This window comes from Camponotus floridanus, unplaced genomic scaffold (assembly GCF_003227725.1).
Source record: "Camponotus floridanus strain SB8 unplaced genomic scaffold, Cflo_v7.5 scaffold3, whole genome shotgun sequence".
In the NCBI taxonomy this organism is placed as follows: domain Eukaryota; kingdom Metazoa; phylum Arthropoda; class Insecta; order Hymenoptera; family Formicidae; genus Camponotus; species Camponotus floridanus.
In genome coordinates, this window is record NW_020229436.1 from 2,643,111 (window position 1) to 2,649,110 (window position 6,000).

At 34.1% G+C, this 6,000-nt stretch overlaps 1 protein-coding gene across 1 annotated transcript in view; it reads right to left on the bottom strand.

Moving 5' to 3' along the window:
* The window catches only part of LOC105252098 (acetylcholine receptor subunit alpha-like), a 160,858-nt gene extending 155,283 nt beyond the window's left edge, over window positions 1–5,575 (bottom strand). The window contains exon 1 of the mRNA XM_011259314.3: window positions 5,268–5,575. The gene's annotated coding sequence lies outside the window, so the exon portion shown is untranslated. The remainder of the gene's footprint in view (window positions 1–5,267) is intronic.
* Between the last annotated feature and the right edge of the window lie 425 nt (window positions 5,576–6,000).

The window sequence follows — 6,000 nt, forward strand, 5'->3', positions numbered from 1 at the left end:
TTCTATCTAAAATGGATTATTTTAATAATTATTATCAATAAATGATTTTGTATTTAATAGATATACTGTTACACATACAGAGTATCATTATGAACAGATGTATAGAAAAATATTATATAAAATATACAATAATTGAAAAGTAAATTTTAAAATAAGAACTTTAAAAATATAGAAATATAGAATTTAATTTATTTAAAATTTACCTCGTTTAATTATCTCTTAGAATACGCATTGTTAATTATAACAGTTAATGTCACAATATCATTAACTTCCCTGTCAAGAATAGAACAATACGTTTATAATTCATTCAATAAATTTTCATGTGTGATATAGCTTTATTAAATAATATTGTTACCCGTGTCTTATTGAGTTGTAATTATTTAATAAACTTGTAAGCATATATTTAGTATGCCTCTCAATGACAGAAAGAAAAATATTAGCATTTAAGGCATAAACTCGCTTCGTGAATTTAAGCTGATTATTGAGTTCGAATATATGTGAATTTATGGTACCAAGAAAGACTCAATTCTTTAGCTATTTTAAGTATAGAGAATGGAATATTTGAAAGCTTAAATATATATAAAAGACATTATTAAAGACATTATTTGCTACTAAAAAAGTCAGAAAGATTAATATTGATTCCAATAATTAAATTGATAAGTTAAATTATGTTTGTTTTTCTCGCTTTTTTGTAGTAATAATCATATACCTATATATATTTTTTTATATTTATATATATATTTTATGTTCGTGAGTCTGACATTTTTAATAATTTTATATATACATATATATATAGGTATACGATTACTACAGAAAAGCGAGAAAAACAAACATAATTTAACTTATTAATTTAATTATTGAAATCAATATTTATCTTTCTGACCTTTTTAGTTCTGTTATATATATATATATATATATATATATATATATATATATATAAAATACATAGATATATTATGATTTTTTCATTATTTACCTATAATTTTATTTACCTATTTGACTAAATGCTTAAAGTTTTATAAAATTGCTATTTTGATTCTATAGAAATAAATCTCTCCTGGCTTGTCCAATCCAAAAAATGAGAGGCAACAATTATTTGCTGGCACTGCATTAATGCTTAGGATAGACCTGGTTATACGTAGTGTTATATAAATATCATCTTGATTATACGTAGCAGGATCTTACACATCAGAAGTATATACTCCTTTAGTTTTTGTATTCCGTTTTCGTAAAGTTTTATTTAAAAGACTGTTAAAGACAATTTTTCCAGAAAATTATTCGCGAGAAAAAATTAATTGAAGAATCATAATCGCGCTTATGCTTGCATGTATTAGCCGATCTTCTTTAATTAATATCTTGAAATTTTACGTAATGGTTTTCAATAGTACATGACTTTTTAGTTAGTTTATCGAAATTTACTTATAGTTTTTTTTTGCGAGAAATTATACTGACACTCTGTATATATAGTTTATTTTTAGTAAAATGTATATAAGCATATAATTTAATTGGAATAATTAAATTTGAAAAAACAATCTCATTAATACCAAGTGTATGTAAGTACGATAATTATTATACAAGATACAAAAGAAGATGCGTAACATCTTTAATGAAATTTGATAATACATATTGCACAAGAGGTAATAATAAGATAGGATAATTTTCAAATAGAGAAAAGAAATATATATATATTAAAAAAATACATATAAAAAAATTATTCATGAATACTCAGTCTGTTTATTATTGTTTTAAGTGGTGCTACTTTATTTATAAGATCAATAAACATGAAATCGAATTATATCAAACTGTTATATCGAGATTTCGAGTCGTGTTGTAATTAGACAGGTTTCTCTCTCCCACAGGTGAATGATTTCGTATAATTCACGTCGATGTCGATGTACGCGGCTGATACGTGAATATGAACGACAGGAATTTACGCGAGTACCTACATACACCCGGCGACGAGGAAGGATCGATCAGCGCCCTGGTCCCACTTCGTCTGCCGCGCGAATATCTAATTGCTGTTGCGCCCCGCTAACTGGGTCAGCGGTATATTATTTCGGATTAGCAGACCGAGGAGAGTCAATCTCACAACGTTATCATCAACCTGAAATCTATCTTAGATCCAGGCAAAGTTGGTATAACCACTAAGAATATCTATTCAATTAAATTCTGTATTGTCAACATAATGAAATTAACAATTTCAATTTAGTAACTCCACTTGTTTGTATGACATAACTTTAGCATTGTGTTTTCAATATTTGTAAAAAAATTCCGATTTCTATTTTTTAATATATGTAAAAAATTTTTTATTTTTAATAAAAATATTTGATTAAAATAGAATGTTAAAACGAATGTATTATATGTGCAGGAAACGAATATATTCACGAATGTATTATATGTGCAGAAAACAAAAAAAAATGAAGATTAAATGCAACTAATATTTTGCATGCAGAATTACAAAATGTAGATTCAAAATAAGGTATTTTGTCACTGTCGCTGCTATATATATGAAAATATTTCTTTAACTTATTGTTTCATGATTACGTGAGAAAGGATTCTATCCCGCAGGGGCTTACAATGGTGAATACGGGCTTAATAAAGAGAGATACCCGAATTACTCTGGAGATTTTTTTAACCCATCATTCTCTCTCAAGAGTCTTCGAGATACAGATAAATAAAAAAATATTTTAAAAAATATAAAAATATATATATTACTTAAAATATTAACATCCGAGAAATAAATATTAATATTGAGTTATTAAATACACTCAGATTTTTGTTATTTATACTTTACATGAATTTCTTTTTCTATAATTATTGCTTTTGAATATTGAATATTTCGTACATCTTATTTATAAAAATCGAAAAATTAAGAAATGTGAGATGGTAACAGTTTATTTCCAATAAATAAACATAAAGGTAAATTTTTAAATGTTATGAGACATTCGTGGAAAAAAGATTCGAGGGAAGATCCGTCGATTGATCCTAAAGCGCATATAATTCGCGTATCGAGCACAATTCAGTCGTACAATCCAAAAAGATTTAAAATATCTTTACGACTCAGCATACTTTAAAGTTCGCTTCGTTCTCGTTTTACACTGCTTCCTTTCTATTTTTCTATCGGAAAACTAAATTACTTTATAGCGCTCTTTGTGATCGCTCGAGTGCCCCCGAATAAGGATCGTTTCTAGTGCGCGAGCGAATTCGATGGAAATCGAGACAATGAACTCGGTTGGCAATCCATATCAGGATACTGTAGAATTAACGATCCTGGCAATAGCTTCTCTCGCGCTTATTTGCATTTATGTTGCAAAACATGCGAAAATCTTTAAAATCGGAATTAAAACAACATGATCAGATCGCATGTGTTTAGCGTCATTATTATGTATTGGTTTCAATACATATGATAATTAGTTTTATCAAAATTTATAATTATTATTAAAATTAAAGAATTTATAAAACGTTATACTATAATTAAATATAAATTATACTTCGTTATTAGTAATAATAACTATCGACTTTTTCTCAAGTACAGACGCATTATTTTTTTCTCTTAATATTCGATAATTATAATATAACGTCGATCGACAGCGATGTGTATTCCATATGATGTGTGGATCACGGATTAAAAAGTTATCGTGTGGAAATGGCACGTTGTTTTCAGCGACGTCTATCTCCCGAAAACTATTTCAGTTTCGACAGAGAGGACGAAACACGGTCCGCGGAAAATAGAATTAAAAACATTCGATTGTGTGTCTGCACCGAATGGTCGAGCCAACGATCGCAAAGCCACGTGAAGCTTCTATTCTTGACAATCCATTAGCTCTTTGGACCGAAAAGGATTCAGTATCGCGCATCGGGGCATTCGATTGGGACGCATAATTGAAAGGATCTAGAATGTACTTTGCGCCGACAATGAATATTTCAGCAGAATCTGTCGAACGTGAAACTGCTCGTCAAAACTCTCGGGACTTTTGATAATCCGTTATTCCAATCATCATTAAACATAAAGTATATTTGTGAACCGAGATAATAAATGATGTCTTTCTCCTTCCAAGAGAGAATATTTACAGAAAAATGACTGCCTTGATGAGAATCTATAAATGTCATTATTATGTATATTTGAATGAATTTGTAAAGAGAAATCGATCACAAAAATAAGTTATTATTACTTTATTTTCAAGTAATACATCTCGTTGCAGTAGTAAAAAAAGACAGAACAATTTTATAAACCGAATTGTCTATCTTCGATACGAAGCGATGGCATCGAAAGGATTCCCCAGAGCTATTAAAAGTTCTTCGTAAATGTTATTCAGAATTGGGACGTTTATTAAACTTGGATAAAAATCGCGGCGCAATTCCAATTGGAATACCGGGGCGAAAGTTTTTCAGGGCGCGCAGACACAATGGAAAGGATTTTGCACGGTGCGGGATATTGAATCCGGCGTAGCCGAGAGATGTGAAATATAATGGCAAAAATAAGAACGCGCCACGCGACATCGCGTGTGTTCGCGCGTCGAAATGCATTCGATAATCGCCGAATCTCGCGATTAGACAATCTCGCGGCGCGAATTCGCGTCGCCTCGCTTCCACCCCCTTCCTCGCCCTCTCGCCTCCTCTCGCGGAGAAACGCCGTGCGTGAAATTGCGAATCGCTTGTGAATCTCCCCGCCATTATCCCCGCACGCTCTTGCTTTTCGCGATTAAAGTTTATGCGAATTCAGATTAGCGTAACAGCTGCCGAGAGCGTGCGCGAGCCATTCCTGCAACTTTGCTCCAATTACTCGCGATTATATCTTACGCGCGTTTAAATCCGCGCGATAAGGTTTAAAGCGTTATTCTCGGGCAGATCCGAAGTACCGCTCTCTATCTGGAAACTCTTGTTTTCTACGATTATTGCACGATTATTATTACGCGATGAATATTTAGCTCTATGCGTTCTCACAGCATTTTTGAAAAACGGATCATTACCCTTCGCGATTACGGAATTTAAAGTCGCGCGAAAAATTAAATTAGAAATTGACATTTAAAAGTTTCACCTTTACAATTATTATGATAGTATTACGCATCAATATATTATATAAGCTTGATTTTATGAAATATTAAATTAAAATATTATATTAAATAAATATTATATAAATGAAATATATTAAAATCCAGATTTGCGCAATCAATTCTGAGAATCTTTGCTTCTCATTATTTTTATGCTTTATATGAAATTCGCCAAGAGTTGATTACGCAAAGGGAGCTTGGCAAAAAAATACGAACCTCCCGAAATTGGCGTCGTCCCTTCCTCCTCAAATACGTGGCGAACGCGAGGAGATCCGCGGCAGATCCCTCGGGGAGATGTGCATCACGCCTACCGGAAACCGCACGCCTGGAACCCCCGTATCCGATGATCCCGGATCGCGAGCGGGATTCCCGGGTGATATCGTCTGTCCCCGAACTGTCTCCGCAACTCGCGACGCCGACTTCGACGACGGGGTTAACACTGGGCCCTAACTTCGCGCGCACTCCAAGCCACGCCGGTCTCTCGCAGCAGCTCTCGGGACCGCTGCACACTCGCACGCACTGCACCCACGACTGAAGGCGGGCACCGTCGTGATGTGGTTGTCGCAACGGGGTGCGACGCGCCGGGATATCCTGGTCGCTTGATGGCGCCACCGGGTGCGCGCCACCGGACGCGACGAGGGAGCCCGCGGGAGAGACAGGCGCATCCGGGAGGAGCGGTCCGCGCGTCGGGCGGGGTAGATGGATTCCGCAGGAATCTGGACCGAACTCGCGCGCGGGCGAATCGCCGACACGGTAACCGCAAAGACGCCAATTTTGGAAAGAGCGCGAAACATCATTTCGATGCCGCGAGAATCGAGATAAATTTGAATGGATTTGAAAGATTGATTCAATAGATCGATCGCACAGCCCGTTTGACTCTGTCAAAATCTATTTTATCGATAATCCATCGATAATCTTATATCTATTTTATCGATAATCTTGAATGAGG